The 21,829-nt window shown below is 32.2% G+C and overlaps 1 long non-coding RNA gene across 1 annotated transcript in view; it reads left to right on the forward strand.

Annotated features, from left to right (window-relative positions):
* Window positions 1-1,675: 1,675 nt before the first annotated feature.
* Window positions 1,676-21,829, forward strand: part of LOC132440212 (uncharacterized) — a 65,859-nt gene continuing 45,705 nt past the window's right edge. The window contains exon 1 of the long non-coding RNA XR_009522539.1: window positions 1,676-1,764. This is a non-coding gene — a long non-coding RNA (uncharacterized lncRNA). The remainder of the gene's footprint in view (window positions 1,765-21,829) is intronic.

The raw sequence follows: 21,829 nt of genomic DNA on the forward strand, positions 1-21,829 counted from the left end.
ACTTGTTGTAATCTTTATTGGATTTTTCCCCATACTTGAACATGTGTTGAAATTATTAAACATTTTACTCATTTGTTCAGAGAGATTTCAATGTATTTGAAATTTAATAAAGATGAGCTCTAGATGATGCATTCTTCCTTGTTAAATATTTAGCTGTTTGCGTTAGCTCTGTGGTTTCCTGAGGCACAAATTTAAACTGTTAATATATAGCAGGTTTAAGCTATAAAAATAGTAGATGCTGTAATTTCTTCTGGGGCAAAACTGGTCATTTTGAATACTTGCAAGTAAACAAAGCAAACATGTATGCACATATTTATTAAAATATAAGCACTCAGTTGCTCAAAATCTATAAATAAGAAACTGAGAATCAGATATTCTTAGATCTAATTTATAAGGGAGACATCATTCAACTTCAAAGATGACTGATAAATGCAGAATATTTATATAGAGTTTCTTCTTTATGAGGTTGGCTGTAAAAGATACCTCTGATGTAAGACTGTAATACCTTGGTTTCCAACTTTATTGAAGCTTAATATAAACACCATTTTTTAGACATAAAATGAGAATCATTAAAAGGGAAGATGCTTTTCTTGAAAAAATATGACCTTCTCCATTTCTATTTATATTGATCTGGAGATACTAAAAGTATTTCTTTTTTTTTTTCTTCATTTGAACTGCAAGATTGAAATTACTAATTTTCATAAAATATCATGATCTTTAATGCAATGAATTATATATCCAGTTATATTTAAGAATACCTCTAAAAAGACACTATTTAGCAATGTATATAAATATATACCCAAACATGTGATTAAAAATAAAATTAAAAAACCTGAAAACATTTAAAATTGATAATGTTTTTGAGGAAATTTGAAAAGAAAAAAACAGATAAATACTTTATAAACGGGAAATACGCGAATAAAATATACAGATATATATCTCTAGGAATACGGTCAACAAAGAACAAAGGAAAAATGTCTTTGTCTTTAAATCACTTATTTTTTGAGAGCTTGAAGCATACTGCCTAAGTCTGCTTTGGTCTAATGAAAGACTGCCATCTATTGGATGACCTTGAAAAAGTGTTTAAATTTCATAAGTATTATACATGAAAATAAATCAGTGGAGAGCCATCATTTTGGCATAATTTATAACGTATCAGTCTTTGTCTATATGAACATATATACATATACCCGAGGCCTATGCTAAAGAAAGAACAAGAAAAGTATACATTAATGTTCTTCTTTTATAATACACTTATGTAGCAGCAGAAGTCTCAAAAATAAGCTCAGGGAATTGTTGTCTGATTAAAACATCTAATTTTTGAATTCAAATGTTTTATAAACTCGAGATTACTGACACGCATCTTGTATCTCTTCATACATACGTTTGTTTACTTGTGTTTTAAATAAAGGAATCTGAACATTTGAATGCATGAGCTTGTATTTGGACAAGAAGGATCTGTTTAAATCTTCCTCAAAGTTGCATTGCATAAAATTTAAACCAAAAACAAAAGAAAAAAAAAAAACACATTAGCTTAGTTTTTTAAAAGGCAATGTTCTTGTTTTATCTTTCAGCCCAAGAACTTGCCAGTCAAGATGAAAAACTTCTTCTAATGGAATCCAGCTTGAAAGCTACTCAAGAGCAGCTAACTGAGCAAATAGCAGAAACAGTTCGCCAAGAACAGAACAGTAGAAAACCCAAGGCAGAGCTGAAGACAGTGACAGAAGGGATTATTGCTTCTGAAGAAGAAAAAAATGATTACAAGTGAGTTGTTTTTTAGTATTTCAAAAAGTTTTACTTTACAAACTGAAATCAAGTCAGTCCTTTTGACTTTAGCTGCTAAATATTTAATTCTCTCTGTCTTGCAAAAGGTTATGTGTAAATATACTAGCTTGTTCAATAAATTGTTCGTTCCAAAATAGATAAACTTTAAATTTCCAAAATCTCTTAAATGAAACGGCACATATTGAAAACGGTAACTGTCCTATTCCAGATTCTGAGTAATGACGTGGCAGTCAACTTTCTTGTTAACTATCAAGAAATGTTCAAGGTAGGATTCAAGGCAAAGAATACACTGTGTTTCTGTAGCACCTATCTGCCAATGGCATTCTCATCTTTCTCCTTTTGGAGTCCAAAGGTTACATATGGCTCTTGTTGCCTTTCTTTTTGTTAAAGTAGCAGCTCTAAGCAAGACAGTATTAAATTGAGAGACATTTAGAGTAGAAAATGTTTGGTCAGACCATTGAGGCATGTAAGGAACTATGATGAAAAGTAATAAAGATCTATGTTGTTTTGAAACATTCATGAAAATTGTTCTTAGTGAAACACCTAGTATTTAATTTCTGTTTTTATCATTTAAATCTTTATGTAATTATTATATCTCTGCAATGTTCTCAGATTTTGTCATCTACTATTCAAATAAACGTTAGTTTCTTTTTTTGAGTGTTCTGGTAATTAAGTATTCTATCTTCTCTGCCTTTTGCTTCATTTTCTTAATCTGTTTTTAAAAATAATTGTGAAAGTAGCATAGCCCAGATGAATCTCTCTCTGTCCCTCTCTCTGTCTCTATTTGTCAAGAATTACACTTTACTCACTGAACTTTGGTTAAATTGAGTAATTGCAGTTAGATAAAGCATACACATCTAATGTTTTTTATTCCCTCATCACTCATACCTTTGAACACAGTCCTGAGGCCAAAACTAAAAATGTGCATTTGATATTAACCGATCTTTGGAAGTCAAAGTCTAAACTTATACTACTTACTGCTTATCTTGATATATCTATCAAGAGGATTTCAAAATCTTACATATGATAAACATTAAAATTCTTTTTTGATTTATAGTTTATAAAGCATATTAAAATGTAAAAGTAAAATTTTTGAAATTTATTCATGAGCAATTTATTTCTGTTTTAATCCAATGATTTAATATGACAAAACCCTAAAAATAATTATAAAATCTAGGATGACATTTTATGTGTTTCTAAATAAAATTAAACACTATGATAAATGCTGTTTGCCATTAATGTAACTTTAGTCAGATGCCAGAACACAGACAACAAAAAAGCCACATTTAACAAATATTAAAGGGTAGAAATTGGTACCAAGGATTAAAAGCATATTGGGCAAAGTTTCTTTGGGAATGGCTACAGTAATGTACTATTGTTATAAATATTATGGTCTTTTAAAAAGCAAACTTATATTAGGGCAATAATATGCTTAAGATATATTTAGAGAATATGAAATATATAACAATGGTTGTGAACACATATAAAACTAATGACAGTTTTTGATGTTCTTATTGTTATTAAAATAATGTCAACATTTTTTCTACAGTTAAACATTACTATAAAGGCACGTTATTCTGACCCACAAAAAAATGTCATTTTTGATCTGAAAACTGGCATGCAAAGATCTGCTTTCAATCTTGAATTTTATAAGTAAATACACCAGACACTGATTCATTCAGTTAAATTACAATAAAAATCAAACTTAAGTTCTATATGCTTGATCTATATTTATCTATTTTATTTTACAACACAGCCTGATCATGAAATTAAGTATGATATTTCACTCTTAATGTGAAACTGCTGTCAAGGTATACAAATATCATCTCAGAGAGTATTTAAAATTGTAACAGTATTTTTTTGAAGTCTAACTATTTGAAATGCTTTTTAGCAATTAAATATTTTAAAAGTCATAAATCAGAAATATTATTGACATAAGAAATGTTAAATTTTAAAGATACTGATAAATATCATAATCAAAGCAGTAATGGTTTCTTAGGAGAAACAGGTTTATCTTTCTTTTCAAATATAGCCTCAACGTACATTGTCATAGGATGTGCCTACATGCTAGATACACGTGTCTATATATTTTCTATGATATGTGAAAAAATATACTATTGTTTAAATGTCAAATAAAAATCAAAGCCTTTTTGGCCTAGCAAACAAAAAATTCTGTTTATTTATTTTGATTTTTTTCCCACTCAATCGACAGGTGGCATGAATTGATCAAATTTACCAATTGATCCGGTTTGGGGCAGTGCCAGACACCATAGTGCTCCCCAGTCAGAAGAAAGAAAGACCATGTTAGGTGTCATAAGTCATAAGGCATGCAAGCATTATAGTTAGTTCCCTTAACCAGTTATCCCTTTATTTGGAAAAGTCTTTGGATTTTGACTAGAAGATTCAGGAACAAAATGTATGGAGCATAAATTTAAGGTCTTGAGTAGTTTCTAGAATTTGCAATCACAGTAGAATATTCCTGCAAAGAGCAGAGAATCTCACTAGAAAAAAGAATCTGAAACTTTTATTAAGATGAAGAGAAACTCATTTCTGAAATTATGATTTTATTTTACAAAAATAGAAAAAATGGAACACCTCAAACATGATTTTAAAATGCATTGGAATAAGTCATGAAAACAATAACTTGAATGTATATTCTAAGGGATCTGCTACAATTTGAAATATTTGTCAATCAGGGTCCCGTACATTTCTCTCTCTAATAGTGATAATGTATCCAAGTGACTTTTTGATAAGTATTTAACTCAAAATTATTTTTCATTCATTTATTTTGGGATAATCATTCAGAATTAACCAGTTTCCTATATCACCAAAATCTATTACTAGGTTAAGTCATTTCTTAACTAAATATGAAACAGTTAAAAAAGAAGCATACAAAAAAATTGGCAAACAAAAAGAAGATTATTTAACATTAAAAGGTGACCTGTAAGTTACTGGTTCCATAAAGCTGAAGTTTTAAAAAACACCTAGGATTTAGATTTTATTTTTCCCCTCCTCTTTTTGAACTAAATGAAGAGAACACACACCTTATACACAGTATAAGCCTGTTACACTTGAAAGATTTGTTCTGAACGTCCAGTGGGAACCTGGAAATCGTAATAATTTGTAGTATCGATTGAGTGAAGCTATGCAGCTGGGGCCTCCGGTGAATAGACAGGAATAGACATTTTATTGATTAACTTTTACAGTCATATTTTCAAGACTCCACTGTAACATAATTTTCACTTCCCAGCTTTGTGTTGCTGCATCATGAAACTTGGATTCTTCTCTCTTAACATTTACCCACTTGAGGAAAAAAGTATGAAAGTATGGATATGTCTTGCCAAGGTTGTGATCTACAGATTTGCAAAACTTTCTGGAAAATGATTTCTCTCAAGTGTTATTCTACCACAAACAGTATAAAGGAACAAAACTGGTTGTAACAGTTTATGGAAATATCATTATGGCAACTATTTGGTAATTAAACTTCTTATTTATCTTCCTCATTCTCTTTGTGCTTAGGAATCTTAATTTTCCTACCCTAACTTCATACATGTAACTCTTAAGATGAATTATCTTGTGAGGGCTTTGTTTTTATTCACTTATAATTTACATCTTATTTAATGTGAGCAGCAGAAGATATTGTAATAATAGGCTATAATTTAGTCTGAAATGAAAGCTGTTAAATATTAAATCATTTTGGCCAATAATTTCAAAGTCTGAAAATGTGAATATATACCTATTGGATATATTTGATATTTCTCTAGTCCTGTGAAAGTTTTTTAAATTATTTAAGCAAAACATGTATTTGCACAGGTGAAAATATTGCACATTTTCTGTATATAATCATATGTTTATTTACCTCGAGTTATTTACTGCTTGCATTTTTGGTCGCTGGAAAAAATTGCAGATTTTATACTGTCATTTACATATGTAGAAAGTATTTCACTGTAATTTTATGTAAGAGTTGATGACAGAGATATTTAGACATTAGATTGGCTTTGGAAATGGGATTAAAAAAAGATGACATCAATTCCTTTTTTTTAACTCCCATCTGCATTTCTTTTATTTATGACTTTGAAAAATCTAATGTTAGAATAAATTGATCCAAAGATAAAATTCAGGAGCTTCATGTGACTACACCCAGAGGCACGAAATATAATTAAATTAGACCAAAAATTTAGCACAAGTTTTAATAGTTATGCAATATAGTTCATATTCTTTAATGTTTATGTCTTACATAGTTAATTTTAGGAATCTTATCTATATTCAAAATCATTAATAATTAATATGGAATTTATAAAATTCATAGATTGAGTTAAGAAGTATTCAAAGCATTTTAAGGTTTTAATTTACTTCTCTTTTAATCCAAAAAAATGAGTAAAGCATCCCATCTTAGTAGTGAGAATGTGAAACTGAAAAATTTTTCTCGTTACACTGAATATTATTTTTTTTGATATTCAACAATCTTATAACTTGTTTCCCATTGACTTTCAAAGGTACAAATATTGAGAATTTCCTTTGATTTTTCTTCCAGGGAGTGTTAATATTTTCTGTGAAAAGTCTTATAAACACTTTTATGTGCAAAATATGCATACAGACAGTGCTTGTTGAAGTTCCACAGTTATCACAATTAATATAGCACATTAATGTATTTCAAGATTTTTCAGTTATTCACATATATATGTAATTATATTTTTTCTTCTAATGGAATAGATATTTTATTTATAATGCAAAGGTATTTGAATAAAATATCTAGGAATTAATTCTTTCCTGCTTCACATTAAAAGAATGAATAAAATAATGTATAAAGAATACAGGTTATTTTTATAATGTGTGTGGGTCTTGGAAGATGCTTAACCTCTGTAATCAAGTACAGGTTTTAAAATTATTTACCAAAATGAGTTCAATTAAGACGGATCTAGTAATAAACATAAAATACAAAAAGTCTGAATTGAGATTGATTTCAGCATAATCCTGTAGAGGAATCCCCACTTATTGATCAATTTTAAAGCCCATGCATAGCACTTAGAAAGATAAAGTAAGCAAGGTCAGATAATCAAAGCATTTAAATAGTAAAAACAACAACTGCCACTGTAGACTGCTAAAATAAATCCATAATACAAATTGCTTTAGCGAAAAGTGGATGAGCAGCTGATCTTCCTATTGAACTCTGATACTGTTCAGTGACCACACTGGGAAAAGGATAGGGAGAAATGCCTTAAAGATCAATATTGAGTGAGATGTAGCAGGGATTCATTTTGAACATGAAAGCATTACAGGTGTGAGAGTATAGACATCTTCAGATGTCATCAAGTGGAGATAGTTTAATACAGTTAAAAAATGCCATCTATGCCCGATATTGCCAAACCACACTCACAAAAAAGCTCTCTTAACAGTTTCAAGAAATTGAATGGGGTTTAAAAGAGCTCTCGACTTAAAAGTATAGTAAGTTGGCTTTATATGAAAATAGTGTTACAACTACTTACCAAAGACAATTAATATTTCTCTATAAATATAGTCTACATAAACTAATACGTATTTGGGATATCAAATAATTATGTGATAGTGGTCTCCAGTCTTGTACAGAGGTATATAAATTAATCATAGAATAGGGGATGGAAGAAATATTTTTGGAATTTTGTGGAAATGGAGTACTCTTGTTGTGAGTTCCTGTTTGAAACTTGTTGCAAATTGAGGAGTCTTATTTTTCATGAGTATTTGAATTCTATTGGCAAATTGTATTCTTGACTCTCGTGAACAACAGGAGTTTCCAGTATATAGATCTATTATCAGCAGAATTAGGTTTAACACACTTAACTACTTTTCTTATAAGATTTGAGTTTAACTTCTACTTAATGAGACATCTTCATGGCTATAATGAAGTTTCATGGGAAACTGAATATGCATTAGCATAAGTACATGAAATTTTATTGCATTTTGAAATAAAGTGGTTCTTCAGTCAAAATGGACAAAAATGCCATTGAATTACTCCTTACCTTTTCTCAGGTTCCCATAGGTGTCATCCTTACGTCATTATCTGTTTTCATAGCTTCTAAATTCATCTCATGCTCGTTACATGAATAGTATTATGTCTTGATAGGGTAAGGACACCAATACGATTTTCCACAGAGGTATTTCTGGTGGAATATAATCACAGTCTCCTAATAATCTGAATATAGTAATTAGAGCCTTATAATATTATTTATTGAGAGATTTTACTTCATTTGCAAAAATATTTCAATATTGAACCTCTCAGTTAAATGATATAAAACATTGAATTAATTTATTTTCTTCTGGAATAGAGAAGAAAGAATTTAAGTGATGACTGGTTACATGTAAGACAGAATTTCCATATCAAAATGATTAACATATACACATTACTGTATATAAAATAGATAATCAACAAGGACCTACTGCATAACACAGGGAACTCTACTCAATATTCTGTAATAACCTACATGGGAAAGGAATCTGAAAAAGAAAGGACATATATATATGTGTCACTGAATCACTTTGTTGTACACCTGAAACTAATACAACATTTTAAATCAACTATATTCCGATATAAAATAAAAATTAAATTTAAAATAATTTAAAAAACTAAAAAAATCTACAATGAGCAAGAAGTACAAATAAATGCTATGATCATATGTGGAAAACAAACAAACAAAAAAATGAAATATAAAAATCAGGCTGAGGCTTAAAAGTTGAATAACTTAGGCTTAGTTTTTTTCCATTCCTTTCTTACCATAATGAATAACTATTTACAACTATTGTAGTCTCCATGTTTGCTGTATGAATTGCTGATAGCAGCAATTTTAATGGTAAAATTGTGGAACAATATTCATAGTTGTCAGAAAAAGGTCATTCTATTTGCATTCATTAGAAAACCGGAGGACTGCAGTGTGTGTTTCCTTTGGGATGTTGCAGCTATTGATTTATATACAGCTGTAGGAAAAATTAATTAGGATTATATTTCACTTATTACTGCAGCCTGTGTGATAAGAAAGAAAACCATTTTTGGTTAGAAAGTTGAACAGAAAAACCTAACTGGAATCATTGTTTCTTAAATCACAACTACTTTATCATATAATTTTTCTCTTATAATGTGGTTAAAGGCTTAGTATATTTATGGAAATTTAATTAGCACTTTGAAAAATGAGTGTTTTAGTATATATCCTATAATAATAATGATAATTCAAATTAAGCCAAAGAGACATTTTTCCCTTGTTAATTGAACCTTTACTTTCTCTAAGCAAAATCCATGTGTATTTGTCTACTGTGAGTCTGCAGGTATTGGGAAGCTGTTGTCAAAAGAAGATTTAAATAAAAAAACAAACAGGGACCAAGATCAGGTGAATTCTCAAGGTGAAAAAACAGATTCCAGGAATGAGAGTTTCTGAAGCATAACAACATGAGAGAGAAGCCCTCTTCAGTTTTACATTTTCAATCTAAAATATGCTTATAATTAGGTTCTTCTGTGAATTTAATACTTCAAATAAACTAGAATATGTTACATTGATAACGTCCTGTTAGTTTGATAATATCAGATTGCCAATAGGTTTAAAAATATATTTGTCTCCTTTCTATGAATACTATAAATACTCCAAGTGGAAAAATATTGAATTCAGCTCTCCACATCATTTATATGTGACACATGTTTGAGATTAATCAAAGTGTAGTCACTTCTAATTAACAGCAGAGAATAATTTCGAAAAGGGCAGAACCAGATGACAAAAGATAGTTTGTGTGTGTTCAAGACATACTTTATGAATGGAAACACATGCTTATTATGACATTTCTAACTTGAAATTTTTATTAAGTCAGCTATCATCTTTTAGACATGTCGCATTTTAAGAGAAACCCACTGCCTGGCCTCTGGTGGACACTTAGACATAGACTCAGCATTTAGGGGAAAGCCAAATCAAAGAGAGGTAATTTGATGCCCCTATAAAATCTAAAACTAAAGTACAGTATCAAAATCCATTCGTATTATTGGAAGTTCTAGGTTTTACTAAAGGAGCAGAGGCCTACAGCAAACCTGAGTACAAATACAGGCTTCTTCTCTACATTTTATAGATTAAATATTGTCTAAAATTAATGGCTAGGACTGAAAATATATTACCTCCCTCTCCAAAACTTTTAATATAATTTTTCTTAGCTATTACCATAAGAATCTATTCCTTAATGTACCTAGTAAAATGTAAACTGAGTAAACATTTTGTGCTTTACTTCTTCCCTTTAAATATTTGGGGCCCTTTAAGAAAAAGCAGTTTTTATCTTGAGTAATATGGCACTTTGCCTTTCCAGGGTGATAAGCAATATTTTCCACCATGGCACATTTTGTATCCTGTTGCAAAAATTATATGAGGTAATTATACTGAGATTCATTGCAAGTCCTTGGCTTTTGTAGTGAATCTAACATTTCCAGTTTGTTTTCAGGGTAATGCTGTGTTAGATTAATAATGAAGTAGCGAACCAAGAATTTTATAAAATCACAGAGGTCTAGGGCAAAAATTTTGAACTACTTTCTCAACTAAAACAAAATTACCAGAACTGTATTTCTTAGGAAAATTTATCGATCAAGTTATATGTTGGTCCACAATTTATTGAAAAGCTAATGTTTTAAAGGCATTGTTTCTTTAGGTTGTGAGGGACACAAAAAATAGCTAAGGTAGGGTTATTTACCATGAAGTGCTCATAAGCTAATTGGGGGAAAATTCATGAAAACAGACATTCACAAAACTAGGTAATGTGTGATTTGTCTATTAAATTGAAAGGAAAAATATCATAGTATTGAAATAACTACCTCAGAACGGGTAATTAAAGGGGCACTAACTGGTAACTATCTTTTCAAAATGTGTAAGTATTTGACGGGGTGCTTTACATGGGCAAAACGACTGAGAAGCAAAAACACAATGAGAAAGCATATTTTTGGTCTAGAAAATTGTAAATGATTTATTTTGCAGAGAACATTTGGATGTGCAGAAAGGCAAGTGGAAAGCACATTGTGGGTACTCCCTATGCCAGTTTGGGGAATTTACAATTTTCTTAGAAGTAACGGGGAGTTTATGAAGAGTTATGAATAGTCAAGGGCATATGATCACACTAATGTCTGAATCTCTCACCCACTTCTCTTAACATTTCACCTGGCTAATTCTTGCTCATCCTTAAACACTGGTGTGTTAGGCCACCTCCTGCCTGTGGCTGCCTCCTCACTCTTTCCAGATGGAATTATGTTACATACTCCATGCCTCCATGGCACCCAATGCCTATGCTACTATAGTGAGCATCTCACCTTATTTTACCCTTTGTTGTAATAGTAAAGGCTCATTTTCCCCACTGGATAGCTCTGTGTTCATTACTATCATCCTGGACTACTGTAGGCACTGCCACCTTTTAACAAATTTTGGTTAAATTAGTAGTGGATTGAGGAATGGACTTAGCTATGTGCCTGGTGCAATATATCATCCATCACCTAATGAAACATGCCGAATAGCTGGACTGACTTCTACATATATTGAAAATATCAAAGGAAAACTTGATTTTTATCAAAGTGTTGTACCAATCTTTAACCCCTGGGTTATGTGTGGTCAAGGCTGAGAGAAATGGGTTTGGAAAATGGAAGCTTTATTGGCGTAGATGGGGGTTGAAGGAAATGCTAGTTTGCAAAAAATATAATAAGTAAGTGTGTAGTAAGCAAGAGGTACCCACATTATTGCTTTAAATATTTGGTGACACTATGATCTGTATATACGTGTCCCCGCAAATTCGTATGTTGAAATACTAACCCCGAAGTGATGGTATTAATAAGTGGGGGATTTGGGTGATTATGTCATGGGGCTAGAGCCTACATAAATAGAATTTGTGCCCTTATAAAAGAGGCCTGAGAAAGCCCCCTTACGCCTTCTATCCTGTGAGGACACAGAAAAAAGTCAGTTTTGTATGAAGCAAGAAGCAGGCTTTCACTAGACATGAAATCTGCCAGTGCCTTCATCTTTGATTTCCTAGCTTCTAGAACTCTGAGAAATAAATTTCTGCCCTTTATAAACCACCAAGTGGTTGGTGTTTTGTTACAGTAGCCTGAACACACTAAGACAGTTGGGGAGAAAGAAAGGAAAAGAGAAAGTAAAGTAACTGATTAAAAGGAGTAAGGAAGGACTAAGTCCTCATGCAATATAGACTTGAACTTGACAATAGACAAAAGATAAGGAGAAAGTGGACAAGGAGGATATAAGATTGAAAGTGGGTCACTGATACGGCAAAGAATCAGAAGATACAGCAGATGTTTATGAAGTGTAAAGATAGACACTTACAGGAGTGTCCTTTACATCTGAGAAAAGATATGGGTGGATGATGTGTACAAATGTCAGGAAAATTCAAGAACATGTCAGGAAAATTAGAATAGTTTTTGAAATAAAATCATCTGACAGAATGAGTATAGCAGGGGTTTAGAGGACTGTGAACAGGACTGTCAAGAAGGAGTAAAATCATTGACCATTGAGTGGAAAATGTGAAGACAGCATATACTAATGTGTGCATAAGGAAAATTAGACTCACAAGATACTGAGAGTGTAAGGGGCAAGGATTACTGGGTTAAAGTGAATTTGAAAGTACAAGTTAGTTCATTCACCAACTGCTTCCCTTAGGTCCTGCTTTGCACCTGACACTGATCCTAAGTATAAACAGTGAACAAAGCAACTAAATTCCTGCCCTCAAAGAGGTTATATTCTAGTGGGGAGTCAGATAAAAAAAGAAAACAAAATGTTTGACAAAATTATACAGTATAAATTGTATCTTTCATAGATTTTGCAATTTTCTCTTTTTTTGGTCTTTCTTTTTAAAAAAAAACTTTTACTGAAATATAGTTGTGTTAGTTTCAGGTGTACAGCAAAGTGATTCAGATATATATATATATATATATATATATATATATATATATATATATATATATATATATATATATGCTTTTTTAGATTATTTTCCATTATAGGTTATTACACAGTATTGAGTATAGTTTCCTGTGCTATACAGTAAGTCCTTGTTGCATAATTTTCTTATATTAAAAAAAGATTTTGTTATTATGGATGCAAAAGTACTTGAATGGCATAGCTTCCTCCAGTTCTGGGAATATTTTTTTCCCCAGGAATCCAGTCCTTTGGGTTTTATGATTTACCTTCCTTCTGAAGACTAGAAAATGGAACATTTTCATGCTTATTTATAATAAAAGCCATGAAAACTTTATGACAATGACTGACAAAGTATTACAGTACATACCCAAATCACATTTTCACATTTATTTAGAGACATCTTGTATTTTTTTCCTCTTCTTTTAATTTTGATGCAATTCTAAAATCTGTCTCAGTTTTTTCTTCTTTTGGTTCTTCTCTTTACTGTCAATCTCATGACTTCACCTACAGAGATGAATCCAAAGTGTTAGAGCTCTGGGCTATCACACAGAAGTATCAAGGATCCCCTCATTCCCATGCTTTTTCTGATCCTGGTAAAGTTAATTTAATTTTCATGTTAAAATTATTCTATTATTTATCATTGTTGGCACTGAATCTCTCTACTTTCCTTGAGGCCTGAGCCATCTTCCTCATAGTCTGTTCATAAAAGACTTAACCAAAGATAGATTCAAACTAGTGGTGACTGCTCTGTATCTGGATTATTCTTGATTTGAATTAAGACAACAGATAAACCAAGCCTAACTAGACATCTCAAGGGAGCTCAGAAGAATCCACTCAGAAACCAATTAATTTAATATTTTAAATAAAAATTGTCAACAAATAAAACAGTGATAAATATAGACCCTAGGAAGGGTTTGGATTTTCCTACCAGAGTCAACAGAAAATGTTTCTATGACATCATGCCTAACCTACCCATCTAATTGAGGCCATACTTTAAGTTGCTAATATACCTATTGCTGACAGGAAGAAATGTGTTTTTGTTTGTTTGTTCTGTGTTTGCTTTTTTTCCCCCTCTCTCTAGAGACTGATATATACTTTTTTATGACTCTAGAAACTTTCCTAATTTCATTCAATAACTCTCTTAATTGAAGACTATCTGATTCTCTCCCAAGCCAAGTGGGAAGTCTCATAACCCTGTAACTCTTAAAATATATATTTTAAAAAATTTTTATTGGAGTATAGTAACATTACAATATTGTGTTAGTGTCTACTGTACAGCAAAGTGAATCAGCTGTTCATATACATATATCTCCTCTTTTTTAGATTACATTCCCATTTAAGTTACCAAAAAGCACTGAGTAGAGTTCCCTGAGCTATACAGTAGGTTCTCATTAGTTATCTATTTTATACATAGTATAAATAGTGTATATATGTCAATCCCAATCTCCCAGTTCATCCCACCCCCCACATTCCCACTTGGTATCCATACGTTTGTTCTCTATGCCTGTGTCTGTATTTCTGCTTTGTAAATAAGATCATCTATACCATTTTTTTTCAGATTCCACAAATATGCATTAATATACAATATATTTTTTTCTCTTTCTGACTCACTTCACTCTGTATGACAGTCTCTAGGTCCATCCAGGTCTCTACAAATGACCCAATTTCGTTCCTCTTTATGGCTGAGTAATATTCCACTGTATATATGTACCACATCTTCTTTATCCATTCATCTGTTGATGGACATTTAGGTTGCTTCCATGTCCTGGCTACTGTAAATAGTACTGCAATGAACACTGGAGTGCATGTGTTTTTTGAGTTATGGTTTCCTCTGGTTATATGTCCAGTAGTGGGATTGCTGGTTCATATGGTAGTTCTATTTTTAGTTTTTTAAAGAACCTCCATACTTTTCTCCATAATGGCTGTATCAAGTTACATTCCCACCAACAACATTTCAAATGTAAGTGAATGTCAAATTTATATGTAACTGAAGACCTTCATCCAGAGCATCAGAAATGACTTCTTTCTACAAAATCGAGGATGGAATCTACAAGAATGAGTGAGCAAAATGTCCACTGTTACTGCCATGTAAACTTGAAAAGGTGAAATGTAATGAGGAGAAATTCTTGTGCTGTCCAACAGCAAATCTTAGTGTGGAAAGAAGAAACACAACAACTCTTGGATAATCAAGTACCCACAATTATTAGGTGAAGCTATATTTAATCTAAGCCTGACCTAAGGTAAAATTATTCAAAACGTTAAGAGAGAATTGAAAACAGCATGGTAATTACAGAGAATACTTGACATTTATTTCATTGAGTATGTGCTGTGTACTGATTGTTTGACTTTCATTGTTTCATTTAGTCCTAACATCAACTGATTAAAATTAATATTATTGCTATCACTTTCAGATAAGGAAACTGAGGACTGTAGAGATTAAAGAATTTGCCGGTATATCCATATGTGTTATTTAACTTCCTGTGAAATTAAACCTAGCATTCACATTTTCGACCATTAAATAAGCTATATAAGTTTAAGAATACAAGTATGATGGACACTGCAGAAATTCAAAGGATCATAAGAGACTACTACAAGAAACTATATGCCAATAAAATGGACAACCTGGAAAAAATGGACAAATTCTTAGAAATACACAACCTTCGAAGACTGAACCAGGAAGAAATAGAAAATATGAACAGACAAATCACAAGCACTGAAATTGAAACTCTGATTAAAAATCTTTCAACAAACAAAATCCCAGGACCAGTTGGCTACACAGGTGAATTCTATCAAACATTTAGAGAAGAGCTAACATCTATCCTTCTCAAACTCTTCCAAAATATAGCAGAGGGAGGAATACTCCCAAACTCATTCTACGAGGTCACCATCACCCTGATACCAAAACCAGACAAAGATGTCACAAAAAAACTACAGACCAATATCACTGATAAACATAGATGCAAAAATCCTCAAAAAAATACTAGCAAACAGAATCCAATAGCATATTAAAAGGATCATACACCATGATCAAGTGGGGTTTCTCACAGGAATGTAAGGATTCTTCTACATATGGAAATCAATCAATGTGATACACCATATTAACAAATTGAAGGAGAAAAAACATATGATCATCTCAATAGATGCAGAGAAAGCTTTTGACAAAATTCAACACCCATATATGATAGAAATCCTCCAGAAAGTAGGCATAGAGGGAATTTTTCTCAACATAATAAAGACCATATATGACAAACCCACAGCCAGCATCACCCTCAATGGTGAAAAACTGAAACCATTTCCACTAAGATCAGGAACAAGACAAGGCTGCCCACTCTCACCACTCTTATTCAACATTGTTTGGTAGTTTTAGTCACAGCAATCAGAGAAGAAAAAGAAATAAAAGGAATGCATATCGGAAAAGAAGAAGTAAATCTGCCACTGCTTGCAGATGACATGATACTATACATAGAGAATCCTAAAGATGCTACGAGAAAACTACTAGAGCTAATCAATGAATTTGGTAAAGTAGCAGGATACAAAATTAATGCACAGAAATCTCTGGCATTCCTATACTCTAATGATGAAAAATCTGAAAGTGAAATTAAGAAAACACTGCCATTTACCATTGCAACAAAAAAGAATAAAATACCTAGGAATAAACCTACCTAAGGAGATAAAAGACCTGTATGCAGAAAATTGTAAGACACTGATGGAATAAATTAAAGATGATACAAATAGATGGAGAGATATACCAGGTTCTTGCATTGGAAGAATCAACATTGTGAAAATGACTCTACTACCCAAAGCAATGTATAGATTCAATGCAATCCCTATCAAACTACCACAGGCATTTTTCACAGAAATATTACAAAAAGTTTCACAATTTGTATGGAAACACAAAAGACCCTGAATAGCCAAAGCAACCTTGAGAAAGAAAAACAGAGCTGGAGGAATCAGGCTCCTGGACTTCAGACTATACTACAAAGCTACAGTAATCAAGACAGTATGGTACTGGCACAAAAACAGAAATATAGATCAATGGAACAGGATAGAAAGCCCAGAGATAAACCCATGCACATATGATCACCTTATCTTTGATAAAGGAGGCAAGAGTACACAATTCAGAAAAGACAGCCTCTTTAATAAGTTGTGCTGGGAAAACTGGACAGCTACATGTAAAAGAATGAAATTAGAACACTCCCTAACACCATGCACAAAAATAAACTCAAAATGGATCAAAGACCTAAATGTAAGGCCAGACACTATAAAACTCTTAGAGGAAAACGTAGGCAGAACACCCTATGACATAAATCACAGCAAGATCCTTTTTGACCCACCTCCTAAAGAAGTGGAAATGAAAACAAAAATAAACAAATGGGACCTAATGAAACTTCAAAGCTTTTGCACAGCATAGGAAAGCATAAACAAGACCAAAATACAACCCTCAGAATGGGAGAAAATATTTGCAAATGAAGCAACTGACAAAGGATTAATCTCCAAAATTTACAAGGAGCTCATGCAGCTCAATATCAAAGAAACAAACAACACAATCCAAAAATGGGCAGAAGTCCTAAATAGACATTTCTCCAAAGAAGATATACTCATTGCCACAAACACATGAAAGAATGCTCAATCATTAATCTTTAGGAAATTCAAATCAAAACTATAATACAATATCATCTCACACCAGTCAGAATGGCCATCATCAAAAAATCTACAAACAATAAATCCTGGAGAGGGTGTGGAGAAAAGGGAACCCTCATACACTCTTGGTGGGAATGTGAATTGATACAGCCATTATGGATAACAGTATGGGGGTTCCTTAAAAAACTACAATAGAACTACTATATGACCCCAGTAATCCCACTACTGGGCATATACCCTGAGAAAACCATAATTCAAAAAGAGTCATATACCACAATGTTCATTGCAGCTCTATTTACAATAGTCAGGACATGGAAGCAACCTAAGTGTCCATTGACAGATGAATGGATAAAGAAGATGTGGCACATATATACAATGGAATATTACTCAGCCATAAAAAGGAACAAAATTGAGTTATTTGTAGTGAGGTGGATGGACCTAGAGTCTATCATACAGAGTGAAGGAAGACAGAAAGAGAAAAACAAATACTGTATGCTAACACACACACACACACATATATATATATATATATATATATATATATATATATGGAATCTAAAAAAAAAAAAAAAAATGGTCCTGAAGAAACTAGGGGCAAGACAGGAATAAATACGCAGACCTCCTAGAAAATGGACTTGAGGACATGGGGAGGTGGAAGAGTAAGGTGGGACAAAGTGAGAGAGTGGTAGTGTATATATGGATATATATACACTACCAAATGTAAAATAGATAGCTAGTGGGAAGCAGTCGCATAGCACAAGGAAATCAGCTCGGCACTTTGTGATCAGCCAGATGGGTGGGATGGAGGGAGACGCAAGAGGGAAGAGATCTGGGGATATATGTATATGTATAACTGATTTACTGTGTTATAAAGCAGAAACTAACACACCACTGTAAAGCAATTATACTGCAATAAAAAAGTTAAAAAAGAAAAAGAATACAAATATGCAATGAAGAAAAATGTAGTTGATAGTTGGAGAAGATGTAGAGTACCTATTTACATAGCTGTTTATGGAGTCAGAGAGTTCATTTTTGCCTCTGTGGATTATACCAATAAGCAGACAATATTGCCACAATTATAAATGTGATGAGAAATAAACAGTGGAAAAACTATAAAAATAAACTTTAAACATAAATAGAAAATTATCTTATGTATATTAAAATATTCTAGAAATATAATATTCTAGACAAAAGCCTTAACAACAGATTAACCAGTCTTGGACAATGACTCAGAATATGATACATTTTGAGATGTTTTGAAACATAGTGATGGAGTAGTTCAACTTGCTTGAGATATTTCAAACAATAACTATTATTACAGGCACACACCACATACAACCACAATAATGTAATTTGAGTCACTATATTAATGTTATTGTAGAAACTTAGGAATATGAGTTTTACCTTGACAGTGGAAATGGAGTTCTATATATACTTAGTAGACACTTAACAGAGCTAAGACTCTATGATACTTCAAGAAAAATTCTGAGTATTCACCTTCCAAAGTATCTCTAATTTTCTTAAGTGATGAAATTATGTTCACAAATATATTTTCAAACTGTAAAATATATATTAATGCATTTGTTTGTTAAGTCCAAAAAGAATTTGGGAAGACTTGAAATTAAAACACTCTTCTTTTTTTTTTTTTCAATAGAAATAAATGACAACACAACAAAAAATACAAGGCAACAGTACAATGATTATAGGAGGTATCTAGTTATGAAAATCTGTGCATTTGTGCATATGACATGAACAAAGTAATACTTGGCTTAAAATCTAGTATATCTGATGCTGGAATTTTACTTGAGAGAAGATATTCAGAGCAAACCTGGAATACTGAGATGGAAAGGACTCTAAGAAAAAAAGGGAGACTCACCCTGTCCCACCATGCTGGCCATAGCTGCCACTTTTGAGGTTGCAGTGGGAATGCAACCTGTTTGGGGAAAGTTTAGTAATTCCACCAGCAAAAAGAGACTAGAGACAAATTTTAAAAGTCCAGAATAATGGTGTCAAATCATCAACTTTCATTATTTTAGAGAAAACAAGTAGGCAGGGCTTTATTTTCTTGAAGTCCAGATAGAGCTCTGCTACCTTTATGACCTGACAAGGCTGGGTTTTCTTGCTTGTGTAAAAACCTTTTCAGGAAAATTCAAGTTATGCACTTGAATAAATATACACTGCTTTGCTTAGATTTATTTTCCTCCTAACAAATTAATCAGGCTTTCTGGTCTAATGTTTTACTATAAACAACATTTTTTTTTTTTGAGAAACAAAAAGGAATTTGTGAAATACCCCTGTTGGAATGAATGGATTAGTCACTATTTAGGACCCTCCCCTGCTCTCTGACCTTCAGGATGCTTCACGCTGAATGAGCACATAAACTAGCTTCTATGACAAAGAGAAGACACTTTGGGAGAGCACTATTTTCTATGGACCAGCTTTTATTATTTTCCCTGATGAATCTGTAAGCCTAAATCTACTTTTTTTAAAAAAAATTTTTTGGCGTATAGCATTTAGAATGCTGTGTTAGTTTCAGGTGTACAGCAAAGTGAATCACTTATACATATACATACAGTCACTTTTTTTAGATTCCTTTCCGATATGGATCATTACAGAGTATTGAGTAGAGTTCCCTTTACCTCTGCTTTTAAATTCAATTGTGTACCTAGACAAGCAAAGGTGCCACAGTGCCATGCCCATAGTTAAAGAGAACCTAAACTAGCATTTAAGAAATATACAGTCACAAAAAGAAGAAAGAACAAGGTTAAAAAAATGAAAGAAAGATGCCAACTTGAATTTGTAGTGCATTTTAACCTTATCTATACACTGGAATTTTAATTTATATTATCTTAGTAGAAAATTAATACATATATCAAGTATTGAGATTTGTAGGACATTCCATCTACTTTTTTAATTATGAAGAAATAAAAATAGAGAAAGTCTGTGACATACCCCCAGTCTAGTGGTGGATCTGAGACTAGAACACTGATTTTCTGACAAACATCAATAATCTTCTAATTAGGAGTTCCATTAAATGAAATCCGAGCTTTATAACAATGTCTTTACCAAAGGACTGTATTGTCTGTATTTCCGGTTCATGTGGCTTAGTTTGAGTCTGAGAGTTGAGGTTCAGTAGATAAGCAGTAAAAATGTGAAGTGCAAAACAATTCTTACCCTTCGGTGAATATTTCAAATATGATATTCTGTGCTTGAGGTTAAAGTAAATTTTTGCTCATGCAAGACATAAGTTCCACTAGGTAAAATGTAGTGTATTATTTTCCTTCTTATAATTAATAAGTGGCCTTGAGGTATCAAAATCACTGAGTAGTATGATAAAGCACTTGTTAATGGAGATACATTTATCCAAAGAAATATTTGTTTTTTTTCTTAAATGAAACCTCTTCAGCTAAACTGTATCACACAGTCCTTCTCCACTCCCACCGCCCAACCTACCCCACCCCATCAGCTTTAAAATAATAGATTATATAAATTACACAGTAATGCTCAAAACTGAGCTTGACTGGGCTCAAGAGAAATGTTGCTTTACACTAGAGAAGCTTTTAGAGGTCTAGGCTCAAATGTTCTTAGGTGGATTTGGCTGCTACAGATAAAGGAGCAGAGCCCTCGACTGCTCATAGAGAAAGAAGACAAAAGATGAACACTTACGGTCTTTTCAGTAGTAATACAGGGGTGATTCTTCTAGGATTTATACTGGATATAATTGTAAACAACATGTATGGTTAAATCCACACAAAATTCAGTTTGGTTTATAAAAAATATTTCAAATTAATATATTGAAAGAATTACTTGTATTTCTTTGAAAACAATAGAGACCTCGAATAATAGGGCAGCATCTCATAATGGACAATGGAGTCAGATACACCTGAGCTTGAATCCTTTTAAGATATCACCCCTTTGAACCAATTACTTTACTTCTAAGACTCAGTATTTTCATCTGTAATATGGAGATAATATCTTCTTCATAGGGAGGTTATGAGAAAACAGACAATTTTGTAGAGGGCATGCACTCTGCCTGACACAGTCGTGATTCTCAATTATTGGTAGACATTATCAAACTAGAAATAAAGGTTCTTATTCATCAGGTACAAGATGTTACAAGTTTTCTAATAACAAAACTCCACCATTAACCTTTGCATTGGGCCATGAGGGATACAAGATTAAACAGATTAATGTGTTTAGAGGATATTACCCTTATTTATGTGTTAATAATGGATATAAAGTAGTCTCTGGCAACCCCCAAATGAAGATTTTTTGGATGATTTTTCAACCGCACATGGGTTATTGACTCCTATCAGCTCAAGAAAACAAAGGCTTTTCCCCAAAGCCTAGCAGCAGCATCATGTTTGCAATACTATTAATCTATTTAGAGAAAAGAAAAATCTGGTTCTCTTAGAATTGTCTAGAAGTATTCCCTTTAAACTTGCAATCTATTCAAATTTAGTATTTTACTAACTATGATAGATATAGTTTTA

The sequence above is a fragment of the Delphinus delphis genome, chromosome 17, assembly GCF_949987515.2.
Source record: "Delphinus delphis chromosome 17, mDelDel1.2, whole genome shotgun sequence".
NCBI lineage: Eukaryota > Metazoa > Chordata > Mammalia > Artiodactyla > Delphinidae > Delphinus > Delphinus delphis.